The 14237-nt window shown below is 39.9% G+C and overlaps 1 protein-coding gene across 3 annotated transcripts in view; it reads left to right on the plus strand.

Annotated features, from left to right (window-relative positions):
• The window catches only part of THEMIS (thymocyte selection associated), a gene marked incomplete at its 5' end in the record, with an annotated part of 82339 nt that overhangs the window by 51071 nt on the left and 17031 nt on the right, over positions 1 to 14237 (plus strand). The gene's annotated exons all lie outside the window — the stretch shown is intronic.

A 14237-nucleotide genomic window follows, 5' to 3' on the forward strand; every position in this document is an offset into this window, starting at 1 on the left:
GCATTATGTATATAAGCTTTCAAATAGTGTCTGGCACCCAGAAAACATAGATGGCTTTGTTGGTTTTGAAATTTTCTACACCTAAGTATATAAAAGACTATTAAACTACAGACTTAATGATAAAAAGCTCTCCATTTTTCTTTTATTCTTGTTAGTCTTATAAATCCACAAAGAAGCAAATAAATGATGTGAAGTTATTTTCTCCATTTATTATTTGAATTTTGATAGCACCCATAATACGTTAGATACTGACCCTCTCTTTGGAAAAATACAGTTCCTTCCCTGAATACTTTTTGGTTTAAGACATACAGGATTTGTGTATCTGATAGGTTATTCAACTACATTCTTTGATTTCCTTAGTGCCAAAAATAAGTTTTGCTGTAGAAAACATTGAGTCCAAGGTCCTGATTGTGCCAGCTCTCAAGCTTGTACAATACCACGGTGAGATTTTCCATTTGCCAAATGGGATGGTTCACCGCAGTAAACTTTAGTATGTATGAACGTGTGGCAGGGTCAAAGCCTCTAAGGCTCTGCTCCTGTAAGCACTTACACAAGTGCATAGCTGCACCCACATGAGGATGCACACTGATTTTAATAGACTAATTTACTTCAGCTGATTAGATATTTTTCTTGCATTAATCTTTTTCTCACTGGGGCAAGAATACAACAATAGCCAACACCAGCGAAGTGCTTTTGAAATTTGTGTTGCTTTCATTAAACTCTCAGCAAGATGTTTTTCAACCAGCTTGAAACAAGCATCAGCCATCTCATCCTTCTGCAACCTGGCCAGGGTCATTTCAGGTTTGCCATTTTGATTTAGTTCAGATAACTTCAGTTCTGCCACATGCCTCTTTATTTGCATGATCTACAGCAGTCCTGATCTGCTCACGGTATCTGGCCAAAGGCACATCTTGGAGACAGCCCAGTTTCTCAGCTGCTAGAACATTTTTGCATCTGCTCAATGCTGAGCCCCTCTACAGCATTTACTTCCACAATCGGTGTTTTTTGGTGAAAGACACAGAAGATAACAGCTCTGGAGAGAGAAATGTCTTCTCACAGCTGGCTGTGGTGAGTCTTTCTTCCCCAAAATCTGTGTTTCTGGCTGGCTGCATTGGGCAGTTTCCTGAGGCAGCAATGATTATTAACTCCTGCCACTTTAACCAATAGACCAACATCCTCCTCTCCTGCTTGCCACCATTTTGTAAAACAGATGAAGGAAATGAGGGGAGGCTGGACATCAGCAGTCATTTCAGCTGAGAAAAAAAAAAAAAGTCCTGCTGCTGGCACTGCCAGTTCAATCAGACATGGTGTCCTTTTTGGTCCTGAAACTGAAGCACAGGAGCTGAGTTAGTAGACCTGGGATGCCAGCCAGTGACACTATTTACAAACTCTTCTGCAGCATGATGCATGGAAGATCTACTAACAATCTGATATATGACACATACAACTGAGAGGAGGTCTAGTCTTCCTGTTTGAACTTCTTTGCAAGAGTGAGAAAGTTGTCTTGTTCAGGTAACAGGACTACAAATATATCCTCTCAAGACCGGCACAAGATTGATGTTATAATAATTTCTTTTAAAACTTCCTGTGAGCTTGCTTGGGGTTATCTCAGTTTCCGTATCCTGAGAAGAAAGTATTCACACCAGATTAAAAACCCCAGCTGACCATCTGAATGTTGAACTTGAAGTCTCAGTAGAACACAGCATTGTATTTTTAAAGGCTGGCTGCTGAAGTGAAAAGCAAATGAACAATTAAGCTTGGTTCAAAGACTGAATGAGATCAAATCTTAGGCTGCAGAAATAAAGCCTTCTCTAAATTCCCAAGGTAACTCAGTGGACTTAGGAAACCAAAGCAGTCCTATATGATCAAACTCATGAGAGTTATGTGGCTCTTTGTCCTCAGAGAAAACTGAAAAGCGCTTTCTTATCTATGGTTTGAAGCATTGCCATCAAGCAATTATTTATTTGCTCAAAGAAACTTCTATCTTGTTTATATTTGTGGTCATTTTGGCAAAGCCCTCTGAAGATATATGTGTTTTCCCTGACAACTCAGAATTTGACAGCTGTACCTGTGCCTAGACATGGACACAGCAGAAATATCCATGTCAACAGCTGTTTAGTGCATTAACATGGCTGAAATTTCATGCTCTCCTTTTGAGGTACTACACTTGGTGAAGAGATGTGAGAAAAACCCTTCAGTGAGATTAATGAAATCCCACTGCTCCTATTTTTAACCCAAGCAAGGCAACCACTTTTATAGCTGCTATAAAGCAGAAATTGTCCCATATCAGAATGAGACAAGCAGTGAAAGGAGACCTATTTGTCAAGCATGCTGTCTGACTGAGAATAAAATTTGCCTCAAAAGTCTAAAAATGACCTAAATATTTAAATACCTTAAAAGATATGATCACAGGCATTTCTGTGTCCAACAATAAGCAACAGGTATTGGCTCCTCCAAAAGCATGATTCTCCTAATTATACTTGCAGGGCATCAATATTTACTTAATGGACTGTTTGCATCCAATCTACCATAGCTGTGGTAAAAACATTGTCACTAGTAGGTGGACTACAAAGAAACCATCACCTCAAAACATTTTCTTCTAGGTGACTAGGAGCATGACTGCGCATGTAAAACAGGCTGTGGTACCCAGTTTGCTGAAATCTGTTTAATTTGAACACAGTTTTGTCAGCCTTCATCATCAGTACCAGGGGAGCTCACCAGAAGAGAAGGTGGATTCTGATAATGCCATGCACAGAGAATACAAGCAAGAGATTGCACTAGGACTGAGAATGAAAAAGATCTTTTGATACTTCTTGTAAGCTTGAAGACTGATATCACCCAAGGGCTGTGTGAGACATTAACAAGATCACGAAATACACACCTTATATTCACCACGTGATACACCATGGTCTTTTGTCTCAACCGGAAGTACTTGCCTGCCCTATATGATACATCTGAAAGATCAGAGCAATGAAGACAAATCACTTATACCTTCAAGTCTATCATAACCTCCTTGGTGATCTGTAGGAGCTGACTTGTTTCAGCTGATCAGTAGTCAGGGGTACCCTCTCATGTCTCACCAGTGGGCATGCTATCTTGAGCCAGGCAGTCTTGAAAAATCAAGTGACCCAGGCTGAAGACTGGCTACAGCTCAAAACTCCTCAAAGAGTTTGTTACCTACTTGCAAAGGACTGTGCCATTACTGATCCCCTCCAAACTGCTGCTGCAGGAGTTTGAACTGAGGTTCAGCAATAGCCATGAAGGCCCAAGGTGGCATTGCTCAACATTCATGAATGGATGCTTCCACACCCTGGTTCTGATGGCTCCCCTAAGTGCTTAAACCAAAGGTCCCTGATCCTCTTCAAGAATAATGGCACAATGGCTTGGAGTAAGAGGCCAAAAATGACAACACACCACACCGCTTTAGCCAGACCACCTGAGATGCTGGTGTACGTCCTCACAGACCTGCTGAAGAGACCTTGTTTACTCTGAGATCCCATGTTGGCAGTCCCTTGCAGCGATCACAGACATTGCTTTTCACCATGAGCTGGGGAAGGGAGTCTGGAGTATCTGACGAGACTCCATGTTTTTTCCTTCTTAGGTGTGCTGTTTACTTATTACACAATACAAATATGTAGTATTTGAAAGGGATGGAAAGAAGAGGAGGAGGAGATGGTGAACAGTCTGGAGGTCCATTTTTCCCTTCCTTTCTGAAGTGTTCAATTCCAAACATGAAATAGTATGTGTGTTTGGTTTGCACAAGAATGTTCACATTCACAAAAATGCTATGTGATTTATTTCCCAGTTGGAATTGCTTTGGGGAAAAGTGTAAAAGAAATATCTTCTCTTTCCTAACTGACTTCCTCTTTCTTCTCTCTCATATGCAGTTTTTCTACTGTTTTACATATTTTCTAGTTGTGAAACAATTTTAGATTTAGATTGTGCTTAATCCTTCTCATCTGATTTAGCTCCAGTTTCACTGTGAAAACCAGTATGATTTTAACAGGTAATACTGAGAGAATTTCAGTTTACCTGTATTTTACTTTAGTTGTAAGTTAAGCCTTAGTTCTGCAGTAGAGATGGTAGGTACATTTTTATGCTCATCTTTTTAACAGTATACTAAATAAACAGAATAAATTGGAAATGAGTAACTACTGTCTCGAAAATAATTCCTTTAGGAGCAACAGTAATGAGTGTCAAGGATACTATCATAGTCACCACAAGGGAAGAAAACACATAATTGCCATGTAACCACTGGGAAGAAGATATATGAAGCAAAGCACAGTGGTGCTGTGTTGGAAGAGGCCTGTGGTATGGCATAACCATCTGTGTCCTTAGGCCTAAACCATTATGCATTAATATGAACATGTGTGTTGCAGGCCTTGACTTCCACAATACAATGTAAAATGACCGAATATGAACTTTATTCTGCTATTTGACGTTTCTTAGTGTATGAGAGAAATACCACCATCACTGTTTTTCATGTTGATTACTAGGATGACTTTCCAGGTTTTTTTGTGCAAACCAAAAAATAACAGGTTGGGATTTCTACAGATCCTCTCTTCTCACCTATTTCTCTTCAAATGGGCTTAAAAGGCCTCATAAATGCCACAGAGGTAGAGCTCAGAAGAGTGCCAAGTCTTGCCTATAAACCCAGCTCTCTGGAGAGAAGCTAGAAACAAAGTGGATGCAACAAAAGCACTGGAAAAGTTACGATCAGAGAAGGACGTTTAACTCTCACCCTGACAGCTTGGTATTGAGGCAGCTTGGGGTTTGATTCTACAGGCTGGGTCTGAAGTGGCTGGTGACCAGGGCCTGCCATTTCCCATGGAGATAATCCAGAGAGAGTTCTCAGAGCTCCCATAGCTCCAGCCAGCTCCAGGGCCCCAGAGGGAGGGTGATTCAGGCAGAGAGGCAGGAGACAGAAGTGGACACATTGTATTACACATTGTATTTTGATATTGTGGTGCAAATGCCCTTGCAAGCCTTCCCTCCCGTTGCTTTTTGTTCCCCTCACTGAACTAAGGAAATTCAAACTCTAAATGCCAACAGACAGAAACAGACTGAAAAGTCTCCTTTTAAAACGTACTTGTAATTAGAAGTGAAACTTTTTTTGGTGGTGGTGGTGGGGAGTCGGGTAGGCACTTCCCAATTTGCCAGTATGTGATTGTCCTTTCTGATGAAAAATAACCCAACTCCTCCCCAGGATATTTCTCAGTATTTTCAGCAAACCAACCCCCTCCCGCCCCCCTGTGACTTGGCCAGGTTTGCTAACTGCCTGTGTGCAGTTTAATGCAGCCGTGAGTGAATTCAGTGCCAGAGTTTTGAAATTATGTCAGAGAATCAAGAACAAAGAGGGAAATGAAAAATGGGGCAGAATAGTTCCTTTCTGACAAAACAGAATAGCTTCTAGTGGGCAAGATGAAATATTTATGTACTCATACCTCTGTGTACATTCATACGTGTGTATGTGTGTGAGAAGGCAAAATCCTTGAAGGGATCCAAACATTGCAGAAATACCTGTTAGAATAGGAATGCCTTTTACTAATAAAATAACCCATTTTTCCTTTCACTCCTGCTGTTACATTCCCCACTATGGCCTGGAAAACAGATGATTTTGAAAAACAAGAAGCCTGATGCTGAATTCAACCATGACTGAGTAAATCCAGAATAAAGCTTCTGAACTGCAGGGAGTTACTCCAGATTTACACCCAGTTTCTGAGATCTGAATCCAATCTGAAGTATTTGTTTCCTACCAACGTGGTGTCCTGCTGCTTTCCTGAGGCTGCTGTCTGCCATGCACAGCGTTTTCTGTCATGCCGTAAGAGGAAGCACAGTGTGAGCTCTGCAGCTGGACTTGCAGACTCATGCTAGGAAGGGCAGCACAGCAGTAAGAACTTGAAAACAATTTCTTTTTAAAAATGTTGTCCTCTCCTTTTTCCCCCTCCCCACTGTCTACAAGGCCACAATTAGAGGAAATGGTGCAGGATACATTCAGACCAAGGGGGACCAGAACAAGCCTGGAAGCGGATCAGGAGTTCAAGGAGAGACTGGACAAATACTTGGAAGAGAGACCCTTTGAGGGTTACTAATAGATAAACCACATCAAAGCCAGGAAATTCCCTGAGCTGAAAATAGTAAGACACCAAGAGTGTATTTGGAGGTAGTGGATCGCCTTGCTCTGTCCTTGCTTTTCCTTGGTGTCTACTAGGGGAACAGTGAATAAAAAGTACTGACTGAAACGCATTTTGCCCTGAACCAATGTGGCTGTTATTTTGTTTTTTAGAGGCAGAGAAGATCTGAAGACTGAGGGGGAAACAGCTGGGGGAACAGTGCAGCAAGAGATGCCTTGTTTGAGGTTCTGTGTCAACAGTTACAGGAAATTTCGTTCTTTTAATTTGGTTTCAATTCAAATTTTCCCCATGCTAAACTGCACTTATGTTCACATCGTCTGCAGCGTTCAGATTTCATTCTGTTGAGTAGTTTCCATCTGCAGTTTGGCAAACCTGCAGGTAATTAGCTCTCCCTTGTAATTAAATTTCCAGTTAATGTCCCATTAAGACAAATGAGAAGAATTTGCATCTTCTGCTTAAGTGGTGATTTCACAAAATGCAACATTTCATAGTCTTTGAACAAACAAGCACTTCCATTTGCTGAGGTGAGATGTATTTGCAATACAGAAGCAGATCTTAATAATTTATATCCTCAGATGTACACTTTTTTTTCTTCCAAGAACTTCAGTGCTTAGGGATTGAGGAGCCCAGAGAAGAGCCAAGCCTGCCTTGGGGTTAAGGCATGGGTCTCTCCATCAAACAGCGAGGTCCTCTTCTCACTTCCCTTCACAGATGCCTTCTTATGCCATGAGTGCCATGGAAACCAAGGGTTTTCACAAGTGGCTACTAACTGCATTTCATTGCCCCATCTGAGCCTCATGCCTAATTTCTGTAGCTGAGCGCTCATGAGTGTGGTTGTAATCGTGAGGCAGGGTGAGCAGGCAGAGCAAGGTGGTGAAAAGGCAGAGGGTGTATGGAAAGGTGACAGCTGGGGGAAACCTCACCAGTCCCTACCCACTTTTTGAAGCTCTGTGGAAAATAGCACATTTCAATTTAACAGCATTTAAAAATGCAGAAGACAATATTTAACTTTCACTGCACAGTGTGTTGAATAAAGTGCTGTTTAAGACTAAGTACTCAGAAAAAAACAGGCCTTAAGATAAAGACATATCTGCAAAAAATAAATGTAATGTTAACATCATATACATTACAGTAAAGAGGAAAATACTGTTCTCTGCTCTGAAGCTATGGGGATCAAGTGCTCCTACATTTATATACTTAGCAGGGAGAGGAGAAGCAGCGATGGATCTGGGAGGGCATTATGCAGTTCTGTATTTTGCATTTGAACTATCACTAAAAAGATTTTTAAAATATCCTTTTTGCTTTGTAACACTAGTATTAATAGCTGAAGGTGTAAGCCTCATGATTTAGTGCTGGCTAATACAGCATTGTTTCGTCCCAGGTCACTCAAGGGTGCCCAACATAATTTTCTGTTCTCTTTTGCTTGTACACACACAGAGCAGGAGAAAAATGTCTGGGAAAAGAGGCTGACGGCTCTAGTTACCCATTGACATAAAAGACCCTTTGGTAGCAAACCTTCATTTTACAGTCTCTTGAGACATGCTCTGTACTATTCTAGGACAGATTTTGGAAAAGAAAAAGATCTCATTCAACAATAAATGATTGAATGAGTACTGTGAGCAGTGAATGAGCACATGAAAGTCATTGGATCAAGAACAAAAAGCTTGGGGCTCTGAATTTCTGGAGCAAGTAAAGAATTTTAGTAGAATGCAATAGTACATTCTTGCATGTTTTTTTTTATTGATAGCATAGTGCAAGTTATTTTGTCTCCATCAGCTGTAGAAAATTTACCTGAACTGTGGGAACTCTCGGTGAAGAATGGCAGTATTTAATTACCTTTTTAAAGCCCTCGTGAAATTTCCTTGATAAGCATGCACTGTGCATATACAACAGCCTTTCTCTAAAGGTTATCCTGGTGTCTGGATCCCTTTTTTCCCGCTGTTTACTGCTCCCTCCAAATTACTAAACCTCAGCCTGTTTAATTATCAGGTTTTAACAGGCAGCGCGGACAGCGCACGGCGGGGATGAGGCGGGGGAGGGCGCCATCTAGCGGCGCGGCGGCGCCTCCCTGGCCCCTGTGCGTTCTGCCTGTGGCCAGCTCCTGCTCTCACCTTTTTGGTTTGTTTTCTTTTCGTCAGTTATGTCGTCGGAATATTTGTTAAAGCTCACAGATAGTCACAGGGAACGGAACACGTGGCGGTGATTTTCTCCACGACCGTTCAGTTTGATATTTTATTTATTCGCTTTTATTTTTGTAGAAATGGGTATAGTTAGGGTGTGACTTTCTGCTCTGGGTTTTTGTGTTAGTGTTTGTAAGAAACAACTATTTTGCTAATATAATAGGCTCAGGCAGGATCTCTCAGCAAAGCCATTTTTTTAATAACGAAACTGCAACACCGGGTGTTCTACCTAAAGGTAGGCACACATAACAGGGCAAAAAGCCCCTGCTTATATCCCCCCCAAATCCTGGCAGCAATTTCCGTACCCTGTTCCCCATTGGCTGGGTACTTCAGGATTTACAGACTGCCCGACGCCTGCCTCAGTTTACATATTTCATTAATCTAATTTGAACAATACCCTTCCTCTTATCAATCTATTTAAAATATGGGTTCCTGGCTCTTTGGCTACCCTATCCCCTAGATTAACTTGTAAATACAGGTATCAGTTTGCATTCTGGGATTAGTTAGAAGAGACTTTATTTTACATTAAGGATTCATAGTCTGATGCCTCTCCCCACCGGGGTCAGGCACCAGCTCCTTAGTTTTGTAAAAACAACATTCCTTTGTTAAACGTTCCTTACATGTTAGTGTGTGCTTTGTGTATGTGCGTGGCTTGTTTGTTTCTTTTTTTTTTTTTTTTTTTAATTTAAATATTCTTATTCAAGCTCTGAAGAAGGATAAACTAATTCTGCCCCTACTTTCAGGAAAATACTGCTTTTTAAATACATGGTTTGAACACTAAGAATGAGCCTACAGTGGCATCTGTCTGCAATATATCATGACTTTATTGCATAGCCTTCCCATTTAAATCCTTGGGAAAACCCGAACTACAGACAATGAAAGTCAAATTAGTTGTGATATTGTTGGCATGTACAGAAAGTACCTTCAGAAGGAGAAACCTGCTAAGAGCTTGAACCCTGACTAAAAAAAAAGTAATTTGATCAGATGTTTCATGTCCCTTTCAGGCAGAGAAGAACTCATGAACTAATGTAATTTTGTTCCTGTCTTTGCAACGATATAACCTTGACCCTTTCTTTGGCAAAAATAGTTCATCTGTAGTTATAGTACTTCATGAGTTCTGCAGGCAAATAATAATTCTCCAAAGTGCTCCTGTCCTGTATGTTAATGAGGCTAAATGAGGATCCTCTTTATTGCCCATGGCCTTTCTGAAGCATCTTCCAACTAGCTCCTCTCCTTTTCTACACTCCAATGAACTGTGGAAAATGAAGGCTTGATATCATGTACTGGAATAAGTGCAATAGGGAAGACTGTTAAAATTCTTTACTACAAAATCATAGACCTTTGTCAATACCCTTAACTATGGGTACACTGTGCCCTTGTAAAAATTACCTTGATGTGAAAGATAAGTTGGCTTGCCAATAGATCAAGCAAGAAGGCTACCTTGGGATACAAATGAGTAATAATCTAAAGGTAATTGTTTCCTTTCAAGTGGAATAAATCAGTCCTAACTGTCTGCCATAATAATGCAAATTTCCTGAGAGGTTCAGCAGTTTCCAGGGGCATATTCCCATTATTTGAATTTGTGCTTCCCATCTCTTAGGTGGAAGTATCCGTTCCTACATCTAGTCATATAGTTGGTGAAATTTTATTTTGACTGACATTGGTTTAAATCTGACTGCTGTAGTTACTCCAGAATGTAGTTATTCCAGCTTATGCTCTTGCAAACCAAAAAATAACTCAGATCTGTGTTTCAGGATGGTCTAGGGTTCTGGTTGTGACAGCACTTACCTCGGTTCTGTATTGATACAATATGGGAATCAAAACCTGTGATTCTTCTCTGATTCACTGCAGTTCCAAACTGTCCCTGCAGAAAGTCATGCAGATATAATGAAGGTTGGAGCAAAAACATATAGACAGGTTGCCATTCTGTAGGTTGCTCTGAAACTCATGAAGTCTTCTCTATAAATCAGCAATTATGAATACCCTGTCTCACTTAGACCAATATATCTTGCTCTACCCCTTTCTCATAATTGCTTTGAAATATTAAGAGCTGAAGCCTCCTTCAACCTCATTTGTTCTTCCACATAAATACAATGCTGTATGATTTTCTTACAGAATCTATGTTTGTACCTTGTGTGGATATATTGCCTTTTTTTTTTTTTTTTTTTTTTGTCTGGAAACAGTGAAATGTGTTTGGACTGCAAAATCATTAATTACACTTTCACTTTTACACAGCTTTTTTTTTTTTTCTGTTGGAAAGGTGCATGCAGCAATTAAGCATTTAACAGGTATACCTGTGCAGTATATGCCAAAGTAAAGACATATATCTCGAACTCTGGCTTGAGATTCTGAAGGTAGCAAAGAGTGCCACTCCAAGCTGTCTTTGAAGATTGCAGTAAAAGGTTTATGATCTGTATCTACTAGCATGGGTGACTCATAATAAATGTACTCTAAAGGTGTAGTGCCATGTCCAGCACTGATTGCTCCGACAAATGAGTACTCCTCTTCGCCGGAGTCATTTGTAATCATATAACAGCTTGACTTTCTGTCTGGAAAAGCGTAGTTTTGTCAGATTGGTTTATGCCACTACATATCTCACAGCCTTTTCAGAGACTATGACAGCTGTTGGTTTCATATTTACTCCCACATTTTTCTCTACTTTAAACAAATGTTGTTTGTCCTTTACTCTGAATGTTCTAGATACCGTTGAGGCTTTAAAAAAAAAAATAAAAAAAATAAAAGCAACCAAAACAATAATGTGTGTTATGAACACATGTATTATTTTCTTTTTTTGCAAACAGATTTAACAGCCTTTTTTTTCCTTACTTGCTCTAAGAGTGTCACTTTCAGCTATTCTATCTCAGAGGTTACGCTAATTTTGCTGGGCCCCTCCAAAATTGTTTTTTTAACTGTGAGAACTCTTGTGCTATTTTCTTGACTTACTGAGTAGTTGTGACCAAATACTGCTGCCTGAAGTATGTGTGGCAGATGGACTAACTTCAGTAGTTTTTGATAGTATCTTGCAAAGCAGTAGGAACTTCAGGAGCTGGTGCATCATGGATTACAGTTTGACTCCTGTAAGAGGAAAGATTAAATGGACTACAACCTCTTCAGCCTGAAGAAGAGGTGACTCAGGAAAAAGTAAAAACCTGAATGCAGAGAGAAAATGAATAGAGAGGGATCACAGCAGCAGCATGGAATTGTGTGGTAGGACAGTGAAAAAATAAATTAAAAATAGGAAAACCAAACCGAAGGAAATTTTACACAATACAGGAGTAAACTCTGGAACTCATTGCCACATGATGTTGGTATCAGAAATGTAAATGAGTTCAAAGAGCAATTAGACACAGCAATGAAAGATATACTCAGAGGGCGACAACTGTCAATAGCCTGAATTTTTTAAGTCAGAGGAGAATGCACCTCGGAGCTGTGAGAAGGGGGTGCTAGAATACCCTTAAATTGCATGGAAAATGGGCATTTTTGGAACATGGTTTGTGTGACTGGGCCTGTAGGTAGGCAAAGCCTTACTATTTGTGTGGTGTCGTTCGTAAGAATAGGAACCGCTTCAGACTTCACTGTTTCTGGTGTGGGCAGGGGGAGGGCAGCCTTGCTGGCTGGAAGTGGCTCACACACACACGTGCACAGCAGTGCAGTGCTTTATGTTCTTCAGGGAATCGATGGAAATTAATTCAAACCGTTCACTCTGAAACTCCATTTGCTATTTGAGTGTTTTCAGTTCCTGCATCTTAGGTAAACTCTACACGCACTCACAACTTCTGCAGGATGCTGAAACTTCTGTTCTTACTAAACTGATGCATCTTCAGCCCTTCAGTTCTCACCTTAGCTCTCACACTTTTTCGTATCTTCTTTGATGTAACACCTCCTGTTTCCTCAGAGGGACTGTGCAGTCTCACGCCACCTTACCTTTACAGCTTTCTGTTTCGTCTTCTGAGTTATTTCTGGACAATGAATGAACCTAGAGATGTAACGGGCAATGCTTAGCCATTGGGGTAAAATTTTTAGTTCCCGTACCTGTCGCTGTTGGTTGGATTTTCCAAATGCTGCGATACAGGGTTTCCTCATGAGTAGACATAACAAATGACTGTGATTCAGATCATGAGTTTGTAACTGAATTAGTGTTTCTTCTGGCAGTAACAGTACTGAAAACCATGCCTGATATCCTGACTTCTTTCAATTAGCAGAACAATGACTCCACATAGATGGAAACCCTGTGCTGTTAATTTGAAAGACAACTGTAAGACTTCACTCTTGTATAGTTTAAAAAAGTGTCTTATCTCTGTTGGTCTCTAGTGTAATTGTTATCTATAGTGCTATTAAGAATGTTAAAGTGATATCAGGTTTCAGCATATAGTAAAGTGACAATCTAGTTTGTGTAATCCTATTTATTTTTAAATACTCGAGTTCTGCATATTTGAATTTGTTTGCAGGGTGCCCTAGGTAACCATTGTATCACAGTGTGTGGTTTTGCTGGTGACTGATAAGATTAACACAAACTTCAGTCACGCTCTTCTAAATGAGGGGATCTTTCTGTTTTGATGTCAAGGCATGTTTTTAGTTAGTTAAGGCAATACAAAATAGGTAAATCTGAGCATACTCATTCATGATAGTGATTGCTAGGATTAATATGTTGAATTAGGAGATGACTAGAAAATAAGAGAATTCATTATTTAAAAAAATAATAATGAGCTGACTAGAAAATAAGGGAATTAATTATTTTAAAGAATAATATATATTTTAATGTCTACTATTTAAATTAAGGTTCCCTAGTTATCTGAAATCTGACTTTTAAGTGAAAGCTTTCTGTGTGCTAAGTATCCCAAAAGAATACAGGAAGAATCTGACAATGAATGTTTCCCTACCCTTCCCAAGACCCTTCATTTGTGATAAAGAGGTATGACTCATACTGGGGATAGGATAAGTTTAGTGACAGCTTTGAAAAAATGTTATTTAAGCAAGGAGAAGATGGGCATTTCTCAATAACTACCTGCAAAGTGCGTGTTCATATTGCCAACCCTGACTGGCAACAAACAGGTGGTGCATATCGACATGTTTAGGTGCAGATGACTGAGAAAAGAACTGGAAATCAAAGAAAGGCCATGCTCTGTTGGTGAAAGACAAAGGTCCTGTAACCTCAGTGAAGCTGTTCCACAACACACCAGCTGAGCATCATCCTAGTTTGAACACTGTCTTTTCCATTGGGTTATTTTAATTCTCTGCTGTTGATAACCTCTTCTGACATTCCTGTCTTCTTTGCAAAATATTTCTCAGCTGTGTTTCTTTTTGTTCAAATTCCTGAGGTTTTTGTGTATCACATCACTGCTTAAAGCTTTGCTTGACCTCAGAGGCTCCTTTGCAACCAAGAAGAGCACTAGCCAGCATTGTATACCCCGTACCACACAGAGTTGCATTGAACACTGCAACTCAGTCAGTCCCTGCAGATTGAGCTTGCAATGTTTATTTAAGAAAACGGAGAAAACTGACATAGATTCTTCTAACGGAAAAATGAGGGTCTTCCACTTATGTCAGAGTGGGACCCACCCACTGAGGAAAGTTGTCCATATGTTTTACAGACTTCATCTTCATCTGTTCTTCTTAATATCTTCTCTCAAATTTTCTGTTTCAATTACCAGTGACTTTCTAGCTGATATCTTTTTTTTTTTTTTTTTTTCAAAAGGGGCAGATTGTCATAAAATGTAGGCTTATGTTGTCCTTTTGCAAAGTGTGGGTTGATTCTGAAAATATCCAACACTATTACTGTGTAGCTACTGTCAGTTTTACCAACATGACCTTCTCTCTCTGAATAAGATGGACTTTTTTATTGCTGAGGAAAACCGATGCTTGATTTTGAACGGAAAATCTATGCTGATTATTCTTTAAAATATATGTTCTCTGGTATAATGAT

This window comes from Streptopelia decaocto, assembly GCF_964273445.1.
Source record: "Streptopelia decaocto genome assembly, chromosome: 3".
In the NCBI taxonomy this organism is placed as follows: Eukaryota; Metazoa; Chordata; class Aves; order Columbiformes; family Columbidae; genus Streptopelia; species Streptopelia decaocto.